The 23423-nt window shown below is 43.4% G+C and overlaps 1 protein-coding gene across 6 annotated transcripts in view; it reads left to right on the plus strand.

The window, feature by feature from the left end:
- The window catches only part of ELF1 (E74 like ETS transcription factor 1), a 92636-nt gene that overhangs the window by 23940 nt on the left and 45273 nt on the right, over positions 1-23423 (plus strand). Inside the window, exon 1 of one of the 6 annotated variants that reach the window (XM_075422528.1) lies at positions 1829-2036. The exons of the other annotated variants lie outside the window; for them this stretch is intronic. The gene's annotated coding sequence lies outside the window, so the exon portion shown is untranslated. Of the gene's footprint in view, positions 1-1828; positions 2037-23423 lie in introns of those variants that run through there. 6 annotated transcript variants of the gene reach the window in all.

The following is a 23423-nucleotide window of genomic DNA, read 5'->3' on the forward strand; positions in this document are numbered from 1 at the left end:
TAAATACAGGAGGTGTATGAGTGTACCCTTTTCTCTCTTCAAGGGAGGGGACCACAGTAGGGCTGCGTTCGGTGAGCTGATAGAGAAGGCTTTGTAAGAAAAACGCAGGATTTCCCTCTGTATCAGAGGAAAAGCTTTGATCTCCAAAACAGCTTTCACTCCTTGCAAGCGTTAGCAAAAGCTTCTCGGCTTTCGCTGGCAGATTTTGTTGTTTTCACTGGCAGTTTTGGTAACTTGCTGGAGATCTGTTGGGTGTGCGAGAAGCAGCAGCAGCAGCAAGGACTTTCCCCAGCTGGAGTGATTCAGCACAGGAGTGGCAGGAGAGGTGGAGTTCATGTTTCCAGCCTTGGTTATGATTCGATCTGTAAGCGCTGAAACTTTGCTACCATACGCCGGTGATCTACTGTGCTTATCCTTTTAATTTCAGAGATGTCCTTTAGATCTGATTTGCTTTCTTCAATCTTACTTAAATGTTGCTTTCTTAAATCTTACTTAAATGTTGCTTTACAGATAAAGTAGTTGACAGAGACTATGCGTGCTGATTTTTTAAGTCATTTACTTATCAAAAGTTTGCAGCAGCCATGTGAAAGGCTCCCTAGACATTCTCACTCTCCTGACCTGACAGGGGCTAATCTACGTAGAGGTAAAAACGGTTTATTCTTCAGTATGGGCCTGTCCTGCGGCAAAGCTTCCCACTGTGCCAGCCTTTGTGCTAAAAGGATCCCATTAGATAGGGACCAAAGTTTATGCATTCTTACCTTGATGTGCTTTAGGCCTTAACTACCTACCAGCTATCTCTAGTGATGAATCGAATGGCTAGAGCTCAGGTCATTTATTTGTCCTTAAAGAGATTGGTCATCTTGGGCCATGTGTGACTTTGTGCTAGCTTCAGGCTTGAATGTGAAAATGATAGCATTTTGTTAGCCTGGAAAGAACCTCCAATTCTCAAACTTGTATGTGAAAATTATTTATTTCTGTATTGAGGGGAAAAAATATTACGGTTAAGACAATATGCTGGGAATAGGAATACTAAATACGTAGGTTGGAAACTGTGGGAAAGGGTTGTTTTTAGATGGATTGAATGTCACTGTCTGCTTCTATAAATAGACATTTCAGTCTATTTCTAGAACACCCTATATTTAACTCATCGTCAACATTTCTGTGTGAATATACCAAATATATTTTTTATTTTTAGGAGAATTTTTTTGTGCTTCTTGAATGGTTACCGTTAATGTACTAAAGGTCTCATTGCTTCATTTGCAAGCTCATTCTGCATTTGCCTCACTTAACGTCCTTGCATGGTGGTGGTTTGACTTCTGAAGTGGGCCCAGTATAAACGTCATCCCATGTGAGACTGGGTTTCAGAATTGGAAGAAAGGAAGAGCTTGGTTGATTCAAATTGTTATCTGCTGTTGAAGGAAAAAACCTTGTTAATATATATTGTGGCTGCATATACTGTTTGTTTATGCCGTATGTTCCTCTAGAGTTACTTGGGTTTTTCATGGGATCTTTTGACAGAGTTAATAAAGCTGACAGGTTAGGAGAAAGCTAGCTTGCTTTTATGAGCTTTGTATCAAGTCACTTCTGCTGTTCTCCAGTTCCCAGCTATCTCGGTGTTTATTCAGTTTTATATTGCAGCTGGGGAAAGAAGCAGCAAAATGTGATTGTGAAACTACAGTTACAACTTGTGATACCCAGGGCTGACCGCTGTCAGAAAATTAATGTTTAACTTGCTCTTCCAACCAGACTCAATTTCAAGTTAAAAGCAAGTTGACAAGAATACTGCTAGTTTCCTCCTCTTTGTGAGCGCTACGCATGCGCTGCACTAGATCATTTTGGAGCTAACAAGAACACTTTCCCAAAGATGTGATGGTGTGATTTTAGTGGAGGCTGTCTTTCTGACCAGAAGATGACCCTCTTAGGAAAAGCTTTTGTGAAAACTGCGTTTTGAAGGCACCAGGGCTTGCAACTTGTTTGCCAGAGGCCTGACATTGTCCTCGGAGGTGGTGGTTACGTGATCCACTCCTGTTCTCTTGGTACGTTTGCTGTTTTGTGCTGTTATTTCCCCCCCCACCCCCTGTCTCCAGAGCCTCTGTAAACTGTTTACTCTCTGTGGCTATTCAGGCTTTGTCAGGATGCCTGTAAATTAAGCATGCGAATGAGGGTATTAGCTATCAAGAAAATAATTATGAAGCTTACATGCTGTGGAGTGCAAAGGGTGGCAAACCTGCAGAAATTGCAAGAGTCTGCTTCCATCTCCCAGTGCTTCTGAACCAGCTTGTCGAGAGCTCTGTGAGCCCAGCACGGGGCTCCAGGCGCCCTCGGCGGAGTGCTACCGACAGGCTGCCGTCCTGGTTTTTTGAAAAAAACAAGCAACTTTTGTTTATTACAAAAAGAGAAAAGAAGGAACTGTAGAGAGGAAGTGTCTGTTTGGGGGCTTTTTTTCTTGACAAAGGTGGTTTAGACATATGAATGAAAATGAAACTTTCTGTGTTGAGAAATAGTCTCAAGTTGGACTGCTAGGGATGGCTTGTGGCATTTTTTAAAATTCTGGCCCTTTTCTACTCAAAAATAACTAAGTGTCTTTTAGTATCAGCTAAAAGCAACAATAAAATAAGTTGCTTTTGAAACAGCTAAGTGAAATACTATTTTGATTTGTCTGGTGAGGCCATAATGTAGAAAGCCATTAATAAAGACCATTTAGGAATGGGCTGTGGAGGGATTTCCTGAGAAGAAAACCAAGACGAAAGTTACTGTTGGTAGAACATTTTCCTAAATATGCACTTCTGAAAGATGTATGGCTAATTACGAATCCTTGATGTAATACAGCATTCTACCATTTGTTTTTATAGAAGGCTAATTGCCTTTTAATATGGTCCTTCAAATGGGCTGTGTTAGATGTTGTTTCAGTGGTAATGGACTAGAAATAATTCTCAACAGTAAGAGATGTCGGAAAACTTTGGCCAAACTACAAGATAAGGGCTTGGTCTTGCAAATGTTTTGTTTAAAAATAATAGAGATATTTGCGGAAAAGGTTTAATACTGTTGAAGCCACGGAGTTAGAAAGGGTACATTTTGCATCTAGATTCTGATGTTCGTAATGTTTAAAGCTTCTCTTATGGGTGCCCTGCGTTCAGGTGGACTTAGGAAGCATTTTGTTAATTTGTACTGCCAGGCTTTGTGAACAAAAGAGCTGCAATGACATTTTATTGATACACTGTGATTTAAAATGTGTGCATTTGAGGGGAGAGACGGTAGCAGTTATCAGTTGCAAATAGCGAGCTGGGTGAAATAGCTGCTGCCTCGAGAGAAGAGACCCAGAACCACTGACCTGTACATGCCACATCCGTCCAGTGTGTACAGATCAGTGGTTCTGGGTCTCTTCTCCGTGCAGCATGTCTGGGGAAAAAAGAAAAAAATAATTAAAAAATCAATGAGAAGTTTCATGGGTTCATTTTTGCCGCCTTACGTGAGGATCTCTAGATGGGGTGAAATCAGGAAAAGAGAAGACCGTGTGGAGAAAGCAGCTTGCGTTCTAACAGAAGCTGCCTTGGTAGAACCTGTTGTTAACGCCGTCTGTGGTGAACGAGCCTGGTGTTTACTAACTAGATGGGAGAATGATGCCAGTGCCTGGATGCTGTCTCTGGTGTCTCCACACACTGCGTAATGACCCAGCTTAAATGCACGCTGAAGGTGCTTCAGCCTCACCCCAGATGCTCATTTTCACTCAGAAGTGAAGGTTGCATGCGTAACCAACCAAGTCGCTTGGCACGTCCCGTTAAATCCACGCAGCAGTGGTTTGTGTGGATATACCCTGGAGGGTGGTTTGGACGGAGCAAGTTTCACTTGGATAATGAACTGTCCTGGAGGTGGTGGCTTGTAAACCCTGAAACGGCTCATTTAGCATCTGCCCAGGCCCTTAGCTTGCCATTAGGTTCTTGACTCAGCAGTAAGCTGCAGTGGTTGAGCTAAAGTTGCGCTTTAAGCTCTAGACGTACGTTTTTGTGAGTGTATGAGGTTGCACCAGTGTAATTTCATTTAGAATGTACACTTAGTGAAACAGTTAGAGGTGGGCATGATGGCTCCAGATGTTTCCACGGCAGGAGTACTCATCCATCTGCCTCAGTGCTGCTTGGGGGCTGCCACCCGCATTTTTCCTAACTGACAGCATAGTTTTTTTCCTAGTGTTTTATTGCCCTCCCCTCCCATCCGCAGTCCAAACTGTTCATGTGAGCAACCCCTTATCGGGTTCTGCTAAGAGGAGCCAAGCTGGCGAGTCAGGTGTCCATGCCATGGGAAGCTGCTGGGCTGGTTGGCTGAACCAGGTTAGGGATTGATTTCGGAGTGCTGGCGCTGGGGGGTTTGTGAGAACTGTGGCTGAGAAATAAGGGGGAGGATGAAGCAGCACAGTTGTCCTTGGAAGAGGGCCGTTGGCCGTGGTGAAAGCTTCATCAAAGTGAGAATTAGGACAGTTAACTTTCTTCTACACGTCACATCTAAACTCTCGTAAAAACTTGTTATCCAAATGAGTTGTCTGAACACCACAACTAGATCCTTCTGATGGAGAGGAAGCGTGTGTTAACTAATAAACAAGATTTTGCCCAAATGTGGAGGTGTAAGTCTCGATAATATAAAATGAGAGGAAAAGGTGTTTGCTTGGTGGTTGGGGAGCATGTGCAAATAAAAGCTTTTGGTAGAGAGAGAAGCTTTTTTGTTCTTTCTCCTTCTGGGAGAAGAGAGGGAAGGAAACACAGGGATGAGAAGTGCACTGCGGTGTCTTTTTTTTGAAAGAAAGTTAGCTTCTTTCTTTGTTTAAAAATATTCTAGTTATTCCTGTCTGCTAAGTGAGGTTATTGAAATGAAATGATGACCTTTGCTCGGAGCCTGGAACAATACAGGAGGAAAGCAGGTGTTTGGGAGGATTACAGTGTTCAGATAGAGTTGAAGCTCTAAGGATGCCGTATTCTTCCCGAGCCTAAAAATGTGGGAATGAGGAAGAATTTTAAAAGCTGATTATGGTCAGTTGCCAAGAGAGTGCTGTGATAAATTATTAACTCATTGCACTGTGCTGCCTCGTAGTGCAAACAGAATAGCTGGTTATTGTGCTCTGCTTGGTAAGTCAACACTGCAAAAAATTCCTTGGTTATCTGGAAAACGTCTTATTTGGGGTGTTCGTTAAAGGGACACTGTAGGATTAAAAATCGTGTTCCCCTCTGTTGAAGCTGGTTAAAACAAACAGAAATCCGTGAAGGCGATTTCTTTCTTGCTGCCCGGGGAGCCTGGTCAGTGGGTGTCGATCAGCTCGGTTTCGCTTTTGCTCCTCTCTCCGTATGGCTCTTTGGCGAGGCGTGATCCCTCCTACCTTCCCCAAAAAACACCCCGGTAGCAAGGCAGCGAGGCTGCCCGTTGCAGAGACGTGAGACAAGTTGACTCATAGCCGTTGTGCAGGAAAAGCAGTTCTGTGGAGACTGCTCCTGCCCTGGTAGCTGTAACCGCGTCGGAGGTTACAGTCGAAATGCGGGGGACAGGCTGCTGGGAGTGCGCCGGAGCTTGGCCGATGTCGCGCAGCAGCAGCTTCAAGGAATGAATTTTCAGTTTTGTAAGAACTGAGACATCCTGGTTTATGTTTGGCTTTCATAAATATAAATACCACCACGTTTACATTTCTATTTTTCCTTAAAATATACAGAGCTTGAAAACTTAGATGATCTTAAGGTGCCTCAGCGTATTTATAAAAGAACACCTCCACCCCTATTCTAGCCTTGTGCTTGTGTTACATTTAATTTTTGGCCAATTTAATAGTGTATAATCAGTATAATAGATATGATTATGCTTGTAAATATAACTTTTGGTGTTATGCTTAGAGCTAGTCCAGTAGTAATATACCATGAAAATAAATCCATATGAGAATCTTGAAATTTTTGCTCTAATGAAATCTGTAGTTCATTAGCAGGACACAGATGAACTTTTAGGGTTAAAAAAAATATCCAGCTTGAGAGTAAACCACGTCTGGATCAGTGTCAGCATCTGCCACCCTGGTTTGCTTAGGAAAACATTGAATCCTGCCAGTACATGTTGCAAGATATGACCAACGTGACTTACAAACCAAGAAGCAAATCTACAGAATGCTGTTGGCTACATAGTGTTGTTGGAATCTGAGATGGAAAATAGTTTCCTTTTTTTTCAGTTCTCTTCTAAGTCCTTTTGCCAATCCAGCAAAATTTAGAAAGGTTCAGATCATGCTGCAAGGCTTTTTTGTTCAGAAAGGCTTTTGAGCAACTGTTACTTTGTATCTTTTTATAATTTGTTGGCTGCTTGGGGTTACTTGAGTATTTGTCAAGGGTGGGACTTGGGTCTTAAGGGGACATCAGAAATGCTGCAGAAGCGAGCTTCTGCTACAACTTCTTCCACTGGTTTAGCGTCTGTTGAGTGCTGGTTTAGGGCTTTCGTTCTGACTTTCAAGGCATGAAGGGGTCAAGCGCCCAGTGATGTGGAGGGAGATAGTCTTGTCTTTTGAAAGACTGGGCAGCTGTGGTTCTCTGGGATAAGCCAGATGGTCAGAGAGTTCAGATGGGAGCACCTGAAAGCTGGGGACGAAGCGTGCTCTGTCAGAGGAACCTAGATACAGAACAGGTTTCTAGTTAGAAATGAGGAGAATTTGGAGCCTGGTCATTCTCGGGAAATTGCAGACCACTGACTTTGAGATGAATGTTCTACTACAGTGCCAGTCACCGTGTGAAGGCATTTTTATTCGCATCTGTTCTGGGCTGGAGGTGGAGAGCACCTTAGGGTGGAGAGCCTCGGTTCCATAAAGGGTAAAATGTGTCAGAAACTCCATGAAATCCAGTGAAGACTCTTTTACTGCCCTTAAGTTTATACCAAAAATGTTCTAAGACTATAGCAGTAGATGATAGTGTTACATCTACTGGGTACCTACCGGTTGATGTATTTCCCAACTTGATCACATGAGTGACGTGTTTTCTGTTGCTTTGGTTGGCAGCCCTGCAAATACAGCTCAGAACTGATTTTCCTCAGTTCTATACCACTGGTTGGCCACTGGTGGAGGAAGGATATGAAGCAGTCTTAATAATTTCTCATCCTACCTAGAAGTATAGTTTTTTGGCTGGCTAAGGAAGAGGTGTTTTTTGACAGGTGACATTATGGGATAATCTTAAGACTGAGCAGAAGACTGCTTAGAGTGGGGCTGAGTATAGCATATTTCTTCACATATAGATACCGTAGAAATTACAGCTGTGCTGGAGTTTCTGCTTTTCACTGAAATTTTGCTTTGTCTAGCAGTCGGTTCTTGCTTAAGCTATGTTAATTCTTGTGCTTATCCTGTTGGTACTAAATGCTTCTTCAGCATTTCAATTTTGTGGTAGACTAACAGGTGTTACTTTAGGTGTTAGCGTTAGAAAAGCCGCATAGATCATCTAGCCTGTCCCCTTTTCTAGGACAGGGTGGTCCCATTAAGTAGACATGCTGGTGCTGTATTTGGCAGTGTGGTTTCTGCCACTGGTTGTGGTTTATTTCTGAAGACTTGCGCTTGTTTGCTTCTTCATCTGTTAAGTCAAGTAACTTGGTTTCTTGATGGTGTATGAGCCTGTTCGAGGAAGGCCAGACTAAAACCTTCAGAGCTGGCTTGCATGGTGTCCTGGGCCATGACGGATGAGAACATGCTACCAACATTTTGTACCCTGCTTTGGTGGCCTTCTCGGGCCATATTGCAATATGCTTGACGTGGCTGCTTTTTATCCATCCAGCTGGCTGGCTTTCTGTGCATGGGCTTAACTTCTTTAATTTTTTTCTTTTTTTTTTTTTTTTTTATTTTAGAAGGTGTCACGGAGTTTCTCCCCATCGTGGGAGGCCGTGGCCCGTGCAAGAGGACGGGCGTGCTTGGTGACAAGTGCGTGGGAGGGGAGACGTGGCTGTGCAGGCAGGAAACACTCATCGCTGGGTCCTGGTATCTTCGGCTGCGCTTCCTGTCAGTTAAACCACGAGCAGGGGAGCAGATGCACCCGGAGGTGACGACTCCGCTGTCTGCCCCGGGCAGCCATTGTGTGAAAAACTGTCTTCTCCAGAGCGTACTCGTGCCCGTACGCTTTTGACTTTGTTATCTATTTGAGACCCTCATTTAGATGCCTGAGAGTAAAGATCAGAATTTAATTAGTGCAACAGAAAGCAGTACTTGAACTCGTAAAGCATGAACTGTGGAAGCGTAGCCATGGGAGTTACCCTGACGCAGTGAGAGCTGAGGTCTGATTTTTTTTCTTCCGCTGCTACCCGTGTAGGAGTTTTTAGATGCATATGAAGAACGGATGGATTGGGCGTGAAGTCTTGCAATTTCGTGAATATCTTTCTGGGCAGATAATTGCCATGTTACTTGACCCGATGAGTTTTTATTGTAAGATCCCGTGGTCTTTGAAGAGACTTTTTTTTTTAACATTACTAATTTTTTTCATTTTAATCTGCTTGTTGATCTGTGTGTTTCTGAGGCAATTCTGGCTTTCAGTTGAACAACTTGTTACAAGTGCACAGAAAAAGCACGTAAAAGCTGCTGTTGTAAAAGATGTAAAGTTTTTTAAGTAAGTCTCATGATATCTGAACATACGCATGTTATTACAACGTAGTCAATTTATTGAAGCTAGAACTCTAATAATATCTTCACTACCATCAGATTTTAGAGAACTGAGTACTCTGCATATCAAAATTAGGGGATTAGAATTGAAATTGTGAGGATTCATTTCAGCCTTTTTGCCTGATCTGATGCTCTTTTCTTACTCATGTGACAGCATAACTCCCAGAATATTGATTTTTTTTTTCCCTTAAACTTTTTGTTCATTGACTAGCCAGCACTGAGCAGAGATGTCTTGGCTGTGTGATAAAATGCTTCTGTACTTCATGCCCTTAAAAATAGAGGCTCTCAGCCTGAGGGGCACATCCTCTGGGTGGGAAGAGTAAACAGGTTGTAAGGGCAGTGAGATTAGATGGTTTTAGGGTTTTTTTTGTTTGGTTGTTTTGTTTTTTTTTTCTTTCTTGACTTCTCTTGGGTTATGAAGCACCGTGCATCACACCCTGCGCAAGGGGTGGGGAGGAGATGGTTCTGCGCTCAGCAGAAGAGCTGCTCTTGCAGGGGCAGGCACCACTCTTAGCTCTCAGAGGTGCCTTGACCCCGAGGGAGCAACTCCTGGTCACCTTGGGTTTTTGCAGGGCCAGGAGCCCGCACCTCAAGGGCGAAACTCTGCCTTTTGCCTCTGTGAAAGGCACCCATTTCTAACATTGCTGGGCTGGAAGCCTTCCACAGTGACAGGATGCTTCTGTTGACCTTTTTTCCTTTCAATTTTGAGCACCGTTTTTCTTAGTACTGTCTTGTTTGAGAGAGGAAAGCTCCAAATGGGGCACAACCCTCTGGGGGGAACACATAGTAAAACCTCCACAAAACACTGCTTGAAATCTATGGCGTCTTGAAAAAAGGCGTAGTATTGGGGTTTTTCTTAACCCCACCCACAATTCTGATACTAATTTGTTGTAGCTGTGATCACAGCAGACCCCTGAGACTTCACAGAAGTAAATTAAATGTTAGGCAACAGAAAAGAAGAACAACAGAGGTTGGAGGATAAATGAAGGGATGGATTAGAAACTATGCAAAGCAACCTCTCCCTGCATTACCTGATTTATGATACTAGTTAGTCTTCCACTTTAACTTCAGCTTTCCCTTGTTTTTGGTTTTTGTGTTTTGTTTTTTATCTTTTTTTCTCCTGACTCTGTACAGGTTAAATGTCGTGCTGGGAGAGGAAAGGGTAGGGTAGAAGTGGTAGATAGAATCTTTATATCTGTGGTTTCTATGATAATTTGCAAGTTCTCGTGACAGATCTGATATCTGCTGAGGAGCTTCTTGCGTGATGAGGCTGTTGTGCTGCGAGAAAGGCTGGGCTACTTGCTTCAGCCACATCGTACGTTTGTTTTCCCAGAGACCTAAGTGAAAATGGTCAGAGGGCTGGAGTGTATATAGATGGGTCTTATAAGAAAGACAGAGAAAGATGTTTTACCAAGCCTGTAGTGGCAGGAAAAAGGACCACGGTTTTGAGCTTAGAGGGTAGATTTAGATTGGAGATAAGGAAGAAATTGTTTATGATGAGGGTGGTGAGACACTGCACAGATTTCCAGGAGAAGTTGTGCATGCCTCTTTGTTAGAAGTGTTCAAGGCCCGGTTGGATGGGGCTTTCAGCAACCTGATCTAGTGCAAGATGTCCTTGCCCATGGCAGGGAGTTGGACTAGATGGTCTTTAAAGGTCCCTTTCAGTCCAGTCCTCCTTCTGTGATGCTATGAAATGAGGCCTGGATCAACTTCTGATAATTTAGGTAAGTCAGGTGGGTGGCTCAAGGAAGGGGCTTTTATCTCCAAGATGGTTTAGTTTTAGTTAGTCCTGCGAGGAGCAGGGAGTTGGACTCGGTGATCCTTATGGGTTCCATCCAACTTGAGATCTTCTATGATTCTATGCAGTCCACCTTTCCTCACATTCATTATACAGAAAATTTAGAGCAACCAAACCCCTTTCTTACGGAGGTGTCTGAGGTTCTTAGAATGAATCTGAATTTAGAGGACTTGATTGTCAGGATAAATCCTACTTTTCTGGGTTAAAAGTGTCATAGGAGACGATTGTTTCCTGATGGTAGAAGCTCTGTGGGTGCAAGTCTGCTTGACGCTTCTCCTGTGTATGACACTGTCAGGGTTTCTCGTTTGGGAGGGATGGCTGGGCTTGTGCAATGGCCCCGTTCAGACGCACCTGGGAGAGGGGGCAAGTGCACGGGTGTGCGTGGGCACGTGTTTGCATCTGCGTGTTTGCCTGCGTGAGTAAGGACGTGGGACATGGCAGTGCCTTTGTCTTTAAAGCCTGCCTAGCAGAAGCAGTCATCTCCTGAGCCGACAAGCTGCATATCAAAATCTTTATAAACCTGTGTGTCCTAATATCTGTATTATTAGTTCTGCGGCGCCGAGGGAAGGTAGAAGGAGGTCTCCAGGTTTGTGAGCCAGTGGCTGCGGCAAGGTTGCGCTGCTTTCTGTTGCAGGATGAGACCAAGTTGGGCACGCAGCTCAGCCCACGGTGACTGGGCGATTTTGTGTTTTCTCCAGGAGGTTTGGTTCCCCCCAGCCCTGCTGCCTTGCTTTCCCCTGCAGCTGGGGAGTCAGGCTGGCTCACGGAGCCCTGCAGCTGGGGCTATGGCTGGGTGGCACAGGGACGCACGCAGCAGTCACCTCTGATGCCTGATTTAGTTCTGCAGCAGACACAGGAACTTGAATGATGAAATGAGGAAGAGGTGAGGCTTGAATTTCTCTACACCTGCTTTGTGGGGGCTCTGAAACTTTCCAGAATATACCCTGATTTTGTAGGTCTTTTCATGTAACACTCATAAATTCTGTGTCTAGTTCATTAGCAGTGAATGCCTGTGTCTCCCAGGAGCAGGTGCGTGCTCAGATGAGAGTGACTTAAGCTTCAGTATGAACATTTCCCCAGACATTACGAAATGAGAAATACCGGCCTGTCCAGACACTGACTTCCCTGGAGGGACCTTTGCAGACCCCGCTCCTTTTCCACATCACTCTTAAGAGAAATATTTTTGCTTTTTTATATTAATCTTGTTGGTCTCGAAACACGTGTTTCATCACTGTTTGAAACCCCACGGTGGGAATTCTTAGTCTTAGCAACAAGTCAGGAGAGAATTTGTATTCTCTTAATAGCCAGGCTCACTAGTTTGAAATTCCCCAGACAAACAGTCTCCCTTCGTAATGTCACCCCATGCAAATACTTTAGAACATAAAATTCAAGCTGCGCTGATCTGTAAGAAGAAAAATGTACAAACGGCAGAATATTACTTCCTGTCCTGTCCTACATGGCTGCAAGTTAATATATTTATTATTGTAGTTACAGTAAGCATCTTGAAGCACACACGCTTTCAGAATAATCTGAGTGTATACATTGCATTTTAGAGTGCTTTAAAATTGGCAGCTTAAAAAGTATTAACTAATTTTCAGTTCTGGCTTGAGTGAATGTTCTTGTCCACTCTGTGAAATCAGTCTCTCGCCTTACAGTGGTTTTGAAGGCATGATTTTAGATGCGGTATTCTCTGTTTGGTTCTTTACCTAACATCTTTTTCTGCCGACGTTTAAGTGGACCACATCTATCACATGTTACGTCCTGGATGGATGTTCAGTACAGCAGAAATGCCTGTACCCTTCATGCTGTTAATGCTGCTTCTCCAGTTCAGGTGGCCTTCAGCACCTCATTGATTGAACCTAGCAGCAGCAGAAGCTTTTGGGGTGGAGTGATACTGAGCAAGTGGGTGATGGACATGGCTGTCTTGGAAAACTCGCAAAGACTTTTTACTGGGGCCTGTAGTGACAGGACAAGGGGGAATGGTTTTAAACTAAAAAAGGGTAGGTTTAGACTGGATATAAGGAAGAAAATCTTTACTGTGAGGGTGGTGAGGCACTGGCACAGGTTGTCCAGAGAAGCTGTGGATGCCCCCTCCCTGGAAGTGTTCCAGGCCAGGTTGGATGGGGCTCTGAGCAAGCTGGTCTGGTGGAAGATGTCCCTGCTCATGGCAGGGGGACTGGAACGAGATGGTCTATAAGGTCCCTTCCAACCCAAACCATTCTGTGATTCTATGAAAACGGCACCACCGTTCAGTGAATGTGTGACTTGGCAAACACCTGGAACCTGGATGTTGATGATTACTGTTTGAAAAGATGGCTAAAGTGAGACAAACGTATCCAAGAGGGAAATAAGAGAAATGTAGAAGTGTTTGCCTCTCAAAGCTGTATTCTTGAAGTACAGCAAGTGAGTTAATGCTGGAGATACTAATAGGAGAAAGAAGGAAAAATGGCGACAAAGACTGGGGATTAAAAAACCCAAACCTGTGGTCTCTCTACAGAGATGAAGATGTCGTCACAGGAGGGTTTAGAGATGAGACAGTTCTGTTCCTTTTTCTGGGTACAATGGGGGTATATTCAGTGTGTCTCCATTAGACGAGATTATTGGGATAACCTGCATGTAGAGCTCTTTGTGCTGTGTGCTCCACTCCTGTGAGTAGCTGACTGGCTAGTTATAAGGTGGTTTGTGTACCAAACAAGTTACAGCGAGAGCCCAGGGTTCAGTGATTTGGTGGTGGTTTGGTTTTTTTTTTTTTGCTTTGTTTTCTTTTTGAAGTCCCTCTGGCTATGTAATACTCACCTTTTCTAACCAGGGCCACATCCCTCGCTCCTTGTCTCTGCACGTGTGTGTTGGTGCTTTCTTGAAGTTGTTTCCAATCTCAAGTTCAGTTTTAAACCAAAGCTTTCAGAGTATTCCTTGAGCTTAGAGCAAGCTGGTTGGCGGGTTGCTCTGCTCCCTTTCCCGCATGCTGCAGGAGAGCTTACTAATCGTGTTTACTTGAGCATATCTGGAGTATTTTGTTGCTTCTTGCCTTTCTCCATGGTGAGTTGTGACCAGGAATGCCAGTACGAATTACCCATATGGAAAGCGCGTACCAGCTCAGAGCTGACTGTTTGTGCTGAGGGAAAACGTACACTCACAACCTTCTACTCCAAATGAGCCTTAGCCCTTCTGCCTCTGAGTTTAAAAGCTTAGCTCCCTGATTCTGTATTTTTCAGTGACTTTGAGTATTATTTTTTGTTAGGCCTGTAAATGGTACCTGAGTTGCAGCTACAGTGATCTGTAATATATGATAAACTAGAAATCAGGTGGAAGAGTTCACCTCAGAAAGGCGTAACAAACCCCATGTCTTGATTTGGGAGACTGCCTTGAAGGTGTGGAGGTTTTTTTGGTGTCCCATTGAAGACAAGTCATCTGTCATGGCCTACATGAATTCTTCTTATGTGAACTCTCTCTGACCTACAGTAAAGAACCTGATTAAGACAAAAACAAAGTTGAATGCACTCATAGTAAAAAACCCGAACAGTTACATTAGAAAAGACAAACAGTGAAAAAAACCCCCGACTTGTCAGTCCTGGAGTTTAGTGGGAGGGTTTTCCTGAAGCCTGACTGACGTCTCTTGACTTCCATGTCTGCAACTGTTCCCTATCGATCTGCCCCACTGTGGGTATGGTTTGGTACTTTGCACCTCTTACAGAATCATAGAATCATTAAGGTTGGAAAAGACCTCCAAGATCGTCAAGTCCAACTGTCTTCTTATATTACTTTTCATTCCTGTCTACAGGCTTTTTTGAATCAAGTATTTCTGGTTGTGAAATGTTAGGAGTAGTTGTCACTCACTCTTGGGTTGGGCTTTTTTGTTGCTTTTTGGGTTTTTTGGAATCTGCATGAAAGCTTAGTGCAAACATCAGCTTTGTGATTTTGACGAAGCAGGAGATTTGTCTTAATTTTTCTGAGAGGCTTGCTGATGGAGATGTGTCTCTCCTGTCCCAACGTCATAAGTAACTCCCTGGATATGTTATTAATAGTGTTGGACTCTCCAATACTATACTTAAAAAATTCAGAGTACTGTTTGTCTCAGTTCACTCACCAGACTATTTCAGAAAGAACTTGGAAGATGTAATCTTGATGGTCGTGGCTGAGCGGGTGACAAAATGGACTCCTGGGGACGTGTAAGGAAGATGTGTGCTGGGGCACCGTGTGGGCGCTGTGCTGTGGTCGCAGACTGGAGAGAGCAGGTCACCCCTTGCCTGGTGCGAAGAACCTCACTGATGGATTCCATGGTACAACCGTTGGAAATACGTGACCAAATGCTTCATTTCTTGTATTTGTGGATAGAGTTAAATGAGGATCTTTGTGACAAATAGACTAAAAAGCATCAGGCACAGTTTGCAGAAGTGTGTTTTAACGGAGAGGCTTTATAGATAAGAAAGACTGAAAATCTGATGTTTCTATATATTTTACCCATGCGTCATTGTTGACCACAATGCTAACTTAAATATAAATGTAAGTGCTCTTCTAAATGCAGATAAGTGTTATTTACAGTACTTTGTGATATGGGCTGTACTGTTTCTTAACACAAGCCCTCTTAGCCTTTTATGTTTTGCTTTGCTTTGGTTGGGTCTGTGATTCTTGTCTGACGGGTTAAAAAGTTACTTAAGTAAGGATTTAGGTTACAGCAGCATGGAAATAAAACCCTTCTTGTGCGTTTCATCCATGCTCTCTGAGTTAGCTCGCTTGTGTGAGTGTAACGGTGTATTAGCTTGTAGTCTCAGCTTTAGCAAAATGGACCACCTGTCCCACGAAGGAGGCTGCCTGAACAACCCTGGGTGAGATGCAAGAATACACGTATTTATTTGTTACAACTCTGTTTAATTCCAAGGTGTGTGATGTGCGGGTAGGAAAGCTAAGGTCATGGAAGAACAACACATAAAATACCTTATGTGGTCCTCTGAGGTGTCACCATCACAGCTGATCTTCACAGAGATGGCCACGCATCTTGCAGAAGGAGAGAAATCGCTGGTAGTTTTCTTTCAGCATTGTATGGTTTAACTCGCCGCTGTCTAGACCGCAGACCCTAGCCTGTGGAAATAGGATTAGCAGCACACCCTCCAGCAAGGGAAGGTGGGCTAAAAGCCATCAGGGAGAAGGTGGAAGAGCCAAGCCCAGGGCAGCCCCACGTCCTGGCCAGGCAGAGGGAAGCCAGCCGTGCTGGGAGAGCCATGGGCTGGGAACGCCATCGGCTCGTAACGTGCCGGTCACCTGCCGAAAATGTGCCTGCCTTCCTCCTGCTCTAGCAGCAGCGTCTGAAAGGAGGCAAGAGATTAGTGTGATTAGATGGTCTTGAACCCAGAATGAGCCATTTGAGGTTTCTGAGACCTGCTAAAAAGCAGCAAGTGCTTCCAGGCCATGGTTCTCACTGGAGGTAGGAGAAGTCTTGCTGCTGCTGGGTGTCCGGGTTTGTTCTTGCAGGCATCTCAGAGCTACTGTTCTTGGCGTAGCCTGCCTGTGTTCTCCAGTTTGTAAAATGAAATCTTACGCCGTCGTCTAGTTGTCAGGTAAGAAGGAAAAATTACTCCTCTGCTACAAACATGTTTTAGGTGATACGATCTAGAATAAAAGTTTTTCCTGTTGATAGCAAGGGTTAAATCATTGAGGGCAACAGGTATAGGCAGACTTAGGTATGTGATATGTTTGACTGTTTTGCAAGGTGCTATAAATGTTGGCTCCGTGTAATCTGATACCGGGGCAGGACAGGCGAACTTAATGAAGGAAAATAGACAGCAATGTAAAAGAACTGGAAATTCAAGTCTAGCTGACTAATACCAGCCTGCTCCAGAGGCTTTTGGCTGTTCATGTTGCTGACAGCTGACAGCAAATGAGGGACAGACAACAGAAACACTGCCTAATCTGCTCTATATTCATACAGATTCTTTAAAGACACTGCAGAGGTAAGACCCCTTACGTTTCTCAACCTGGCAGAGTTGCTGAATGCAGGCTTGAACATACACACCATTGGCAGGAGTCAGGTACCAAACCTATGCTTGAAGTCTGTGTTTGGGAGAGGGGAGGCTGCAGAGAGTTCTGTGGATTAGTTTGTGCCCCTTTCTAGTTGAGGCACATCAGTTAAATTCAGATTTCTGAAACTGCTTAAACACTCAAACGTAGAAATGCAAATCACGCAGTATTTCTATGGCTACAACAGAGAGTAATTTTTGTTCGTTGTGCTTGACAGTCCAGTTGGAAAAGTTTAAAAATAAATTAATTGCAAAAGGAAGGCCATGGAATACTAAAAATCTGTATTGCAGAAATTCTAATGGGGATTTTTACTGAGCTTAGTCCTGTAGCATCTGTTGCAGAACTCTGAAAAAGCCCTGTGGGAGTTAAACTCGCTGATCTAGAATTACCAATGCATGGATGGAAAAGGTCTCCTGGAATAAGAAACTTTTGACTTGGACCTGATCTCCACTGGCCTTTTTTTCAGTTTCTCCCTTTAATGTATATATTTTGTGTGCGTTTTTATTCCAGTTTAAAAAAACCCAAAACTCTGCATCTTTGGCCTGCAGATTTTGCTTTGATAAACTTAACTTTTACCTGCAGGTGATGTAAAAATTATGACTGCATTACTAATTTGTGGGCAAAGTAATTTTTAGAGGATGGTTGACAGTTTTATGTCAGTGTTGGCTACAGACTGGCAACTGGTAATTTGTGAAGTCTGGCACCTAGCCAAAGCAATTATATTTAGTTTCCCCAGTCCTTCTCCCTCCCACTGCCACCTCTGCATTCTCTCATGTGTATGTGTTAATCAAAAGAGCAAAACCTCTTGGGGTCAAACAGTTCTTTCCCCCTCCACCCTCTTTTACTCGTTTCTTCATATTCTGGTTTAGCTGTTGTGGATCTCAGCCCTTCAACTGTCTCTGTACCAAGACCCTTTCCCTTTGAAATCAGTGAGATCTGACTTACGTGCAGCTCTCTTGTTATAGCTGATTACAGGATCATGATCTTAATGCTCCTTAAAAGGTGCTATTAAATGCCAGAAACCACTTCAGGGTGCCTTTTAAAATATTTATTCTGTGTCACTGGAGTGATTAATTTTGTTTACAGACATTTCTGAACTGGATTTGGGTTTTTAGCAATTTACGGTTTTCTTGGTATCTTTTAAAACCAGCTCTTTGAGATTTTGTGCAATATAAAAATAATAAGATATCTTTGATACTAATGTTATTTATTAATGCTGGTAATTTGGTTATCTTATGACAATGCATAAAAGCAATCCAGTCTCTGCAAGTTTGCTGTTGGATAAAATAGCGTATACTGAGTGTTGTAGGAGAGGAGGTAATGACAGATCGTTTGTTTTCCTTTCTCTCCATACTTAGTATCACTTACCTCTGGACGAGCTAGACTGCAGGCACTTGCAGTGTTGCATCAAACTTGTAGTCCATCTGTTCTGTTTTTGGACTGTTTAATATATTGTTATTTTTCTGTTGGAGAATATGTGAGTGCAGAAGTGAGCAGTTACAAAGAAAAAAATGACAGCAAAATCCTGCCTGTAGAGATGCGTGGTTGCAATCTGCATTACTGGAGGTTTGTCTTGTGTTATGACAGATCTTTTCCATTCTGTTTTAAAAGAAATCTGTATGTAATGAGGCTGATTTGGTCTAATTACATGGAGCTGTTTTTAAAACATTTTATAATTTTCGTAAGCTTTGACTTCTGTCATGTCTGTAGCAATAAGTTGGAGCAAATACATCTAGGCTGATGCATTTTTAATTGCTTTCCTTTCATCCTTTCAAAACTAGTTGCATCTCAACTGAATTGAATGTCTCCTTGTTCTCATGTTATTGACTGGGACATATGAGCACCTGATTTCTTCCTTCTCTTTACTAATAGTGACGAATTAACTACAAGGGCAGAATCAAAGGACAGACCAAGTTAGTGATTCCCAAGAGTTTTGGGCTGGCAAACCACAGTCCCCAGTCTCTGCGTTTACTGGACATTAGCATGCACGTGTACCGACCGTTCCGCAGCAGCAGGAAGAGAAGCAGGTCTTTGCTACGAATGTTATGGTTTTAAGCTGGTCCTTGGATCCATATTACATTGCTAAACAAGGCTGTGCTTTCAGAAATGTTCTTCGTAACAAAACCTGATGGTTGTTAGGAGAAGAGACCTCTAGATAGCCCATCACGGAGAAGTTCTTAGAAAGACTGGCAGTCACGCTATCGCTTGCCAGGAAGCTCGGTGTGACAGCGTGCTTGGGGCCAGTGTTTTTCAGGTGGCAAAGGCCTGACTTGCACAATGGCTTCTCCCCCTTTGGACAGTAACTATGCACAGATGTTCTCTTTGCAAGACCAAGATGTTAGTGCTGCTCTGTTCCCCAGGCTGGTAGACAGGCTGCAGCGTTGTCGTGGGCTTGGCAGATGGTATGAGCTTCCTACGCGCTGCATGGGGGGACACTGTCATTTTCACGGGGGTCCAGTTAGCCTCGTTTGTTTGGCCTTCGGTGGATGAGGGGAAGATCAAGCTAAATATTCTCCTGGCTGTACTAAGGTGGTGATGAGCAGCAGTGGGTGGAGGGGACTGAACTGGAAGCAGAGAAGGAACACTTCTGCATATCCCCCTCTTGTATAGGGATGTGGGAGGTTATGGGGTTTTTGATTTGTCGGTATTCAAAGCAGCTACACCAAAAGTAAAAAGTCAAGTCAGTAGAAGGGCACACATTTCATATATTTATTGTGGTGTATACATACAGAATCATAGAATCAGTAAGGTTGGAAAAGGCCTCTAAGATCATGAAGTCCAACTGTCAGCCCAACACCACTGTGCCTGCTAAACCATATCCTAAAGTGCCATATGTACATGTTTTTTGAACACCTCCAGGGATGGGGACTCCACCACCTCCCTGGGCAGCCTGTTCCAGTGTCTGACCACTCTTTCAGTGAAGAAGTTTTTCCTAATATCCAGCCCAAACCTCCCCTGATGCAACTTGAGGCCATTGCCTCTTGTCCTATTGCTAGTTACTTGGGAGAAGAGGACAACACCTGCCTCACTACAACCTCCTTTCAGGTGGTTGTAGAGAGCAAGAAGGTCCCCTCTCAGCGTCCTCTTCTCCAGACTGAACAGCACCAGTTCCCTCAGCCGCTCCTCATAAGACTTGTTCTCTAGACCCCTCACCAGCCTCATTGCCCTTCGCTGGACACGCTGCAGCACCTCAATGTCCTTCTTGTAGTGAGGGGCCCAAAACTGAACACATACACACACAAAAATGGGGATAAAGTGTGTTTATGTAACTGCAGCTGATACGTGTTTGCATGCATCCGCGCAGGCGTGTAGAGTAGGTGCTGTGCAGTGGAGCAACCTTACGTGGCTTTTGTCTCACTGTAGCTGAAGTAACGCAGCTTGCGGTGAACTGAGGCTTTGGTACCACTAATTCAGTCTGAAACGTTTGAAACCCTTGTGGATAGCTGAGGCTGCTAGGTCTCATAACCAGTTCTGAAAATTTACCCTCATCTTCTCTTTCATGTGTCTGATGTCCCCAAAAGTGCAGTTTGAGCAGCTGCAAAATTATGTTTGAATACACTGGGCAGTTTTGCTTGGGATCGGGGGGCAGGCGGGGAGGGAAGGACATCCGATCTCTGACACAATTTGGGGAGGAAGGGAGGGAGGGAGGGCTGGCACCACGGAACACTGTGAAACACTACTCTGTCTCAGCAGTAGAGCTGGGAAGAGCCTTCCTCACCTCAATATCTTTTAGTTTGCTCTTTAGGACTGGGTTTTCAGTGGTAGTCTGATCTCTTGTTGCTGCAGCATATATCAATTATTTACAGTGCTCTACAGCTACACACCTACACTGATTTGGGGCTACTTTTACACACTAGGCATGCTGGCAGGAGGGGATACAGGGGAAAAAGAGCCTCAACCACACTGTAATTTTCTTCAGATTTCCCAGCAGCGCTCTGCCGAGTTGCTGAGTTTGTGTACAGCAGCTGTGTTACATAAATGTGCCAAATAAATGGGACTTAAAAGGTATCAGGGAACATTGGAGATAGCAAGAAGATGGTTTTCAGGGGTGGGGGAGTCTGTAAACAGTGCTGGAGCTGTTACTGTTAATGGTCTGGAAAGGAGTTTGCCTCATGTTAAATATTCAGGCTTGAAAGAGGCAGTTGCCAAAAAAAAAAAAAAGAAAATATGAGAATGTGATTTATTTTTTTTTTCCTGTTATTATTTTGGTGATGGGAAAGAAGAGCTTGTTGCTTGCATTTGTGCTTTCTGCTCTCTTTGGAGTAAACGTACTTACATGTGAGATTTACGGAAGAGGGGATTCATTTCACTTCTTTTGTATTGACTGAATTATGTGCCAGTTCCTTTTCTTTTTTTAATGCTTGTTTATATTTAACAGATGGACCCTCTTGCTCTCTGTCCTCCTTGCTGTATATGTACGGAAAGCCCATGGTGACATACTCTGGTTTCCAGCCTGGCTGCAAAACAGGGATTTATTGATACCGATGATTTCTTTGTCCTTAATGAAAGCTCAGCAAAGGTCACTCTGTTGAATTTTATTATGTTAGCTGCTTTTTATACAGTTTCCCCTAGGCAGCATGGATGCTTGCAGATGATTTCAGGCTGTTCCTTACGTTGTTGCTTTCCTTCCTCAGTGATATCTCCTTACCACCTTGTTTGCTATCTCCTTTGATTTGTGTGAGCAATTCAAATACTAAGCCTGCAGAAACTTCTTGTGCCAAGTAACATACATCAGTTTGTTCTTCTTCCTTGTCCTTTTGCCAACTACAGATGCCCCAGGTCTAAGGATGTAGTTCAAAGCTCCTGTTCTGTGCAATTTCTTAATATTACTGAATAGGAATAATCAGCCCCTGAAGAATGCCACGGTAGACTATATTGTTGGCATTTATGTTCAGTGTGGACCGTACATAAAGAAGGTCATCATGGGTTTGGGATTTCTGCATTACGAGACTTGTGATATCATTCAGCTTTTCCCCCTTTTTAAGAAAACCAGACTCCATGATGCATTACTCGTATTAAAAGATGTGACTCTGCAGAGGGTGGACTGGCTCTAGCTTGATCCGTGCTTAACCTCCATTGGTAGAAAGGAGCTAGAAACTTGACTGAAATGGTGTTGTTACCATCCCTGTGTTTGTCCGACTTCACCCAGGATGGTTTTCAGTCCTTCAGTCCAAAATTTCCAGGTGATGTCTTTGTTCTTCCCTTTCCCCTTGTTCGCTCCCCTCTTCCTCCCGCATTCAAGATGGTGCTGAGAACGGAGTTTTTGCATTTCTGTTAAGTCACAACTTTGGCACTTCTAGGCTAGAGCTGGAGCTGCAAACTGTCCTAGAAAATCAATGGGAAATTTCAGTCCCAAGTCATTCGTCTGTGTGCTAAATGAGTTGAGCTGTTTCAGCAGTAACTCAGGATTCAGATGCGCGTTTGAATCTTGAAGCAGCTAAGCTGGTTCTTGATTTTAAATGTACGACTGACCTTACCAATTTCACAAAAAAGGCAGTTACGGATGATTGCAGTCATCTTTAGTAACCCTGCGTGGGACTGGATCCAGTAGCTTGCTTGTCTTTCAGCTCAGCTGGGGTGCTCTCAGTACCAAGACTTGAGCCTTCCTAGTTTACAGCTGAGCTTCTTCAGCAGAGGTTTGGGCTTGTGCCTGGCACTTTGATGCCTGCTACCTGCTCCAGTACAGTGCTGCTGTGTTGTTTCGGTGTTCTGCGTGACAGTGCTTGGATGCTAAGGCAGTAGGGACTATGCTGGCTCATGTTGTCAGGAGATGAAGGAGAAATTGTGAACTTGTTATTTCCAGATTGGAGCCTGCTTACGGTATTACAACTTCACAATTGGAACCAGAAAGGTTGGTTATGGAGGTGTTTCTTCTGAGCTTTGATGAACTGGCTAATTAGGGCTAGGTTTAAGTGCAGGGTATATATGGTGAAGAGTGGTGGGGAGAAAGGTTGTGATGTCTAGCTGGAAGTAGTACTACAGTGTATATTCTGGGATACCAGAGTAGCAGTGTACTAAGGGTTAAACTGGCTGAATGTGCTTTTTGACAGACTGATTGAGGAGGTTGGTTGTAGATGTTGAAATCAGTAGAGGAGGAGAATTTCTAAGAGGGATGGAAATAACTCATTTATATGTTCCGTTTTGGGGACTAAGCAAAAGATGTTTATTTATATTGCTGTGTCTTAATATTGGTTTTTATAATAGGTTTGTACAACAACTAGTAAAAATGAAAATAAAACCTTATTTATTCTGTAGTTCTGAAAATTTGATGTAAATTTTATGGTAATGTATACTGGGTTCTCTTTCTTCTAGGACTATTTGTAAGTAGTCAAGCTTATTGTGCATGTGAATACAACTTACACATTTTGTGCCATTTGCAAATAATTAATTTTCTACTCACAGATGTACATAAAATCAGGCAGGGAGATAAGTAGCATTATATATCAAAAACAATAGTCATGCTTGTGTTAGCCTATAGACAGCAGGATCCTGTGATACTTGGAATAATGAAAGCACAGTTTATGAAAAGAGATGTGGAGGAAAATATTGCTGATTTAGAATTGTGCTGGCTTCTGTGAAAAGCTGCTCTTGTTTTCTATATGCCAGAGAAAGTGATATGGATTAAAGGAAAGTACATTTGCATTACTTTGCCATGCCATTATTGCCCAATAGATCATTTGGTATTACTGCATACACTAAAGAAGTAATAAGAAATTTCCTGTAAATAATGATAGTTTGAGTGCCTAACCTTTATAAGGTTAGCTATAAAAGCCCACTAAAGCCTATTCGCTCACTTGGCTTTGACTTTGACCGTGATGTTGTGGTTCAATGGCTCTTTTCTTGTAAGAAGGTGGTATCGTTCTACCTTATTTATAGATCCCTTGGTGGTTTTGGGGAGGGGCTGTAGGGGAAAGGATCAGTCTGCTATATGGTCTTATATCACTGCTTCACTATGGTGCAAAATTTGTAAAC

Source organism: Opisthocomus hoazin, chromosome 1 (genome assembly GCF_030867145.1).
Source record: "Opisthocomus hoazin isolate bOpiHoa1 chromosome 1, bOpiHoa1.hap1, whole genome shotgun sequence".
Classification (NCBI taxonomy): domain Eukaryota; kingdom Metazoa; phylum Chordata; class Aves; order Opisthocomiformes; family Opisthocomidae; genus Opisthocomus; species Opisthocomus hoazin.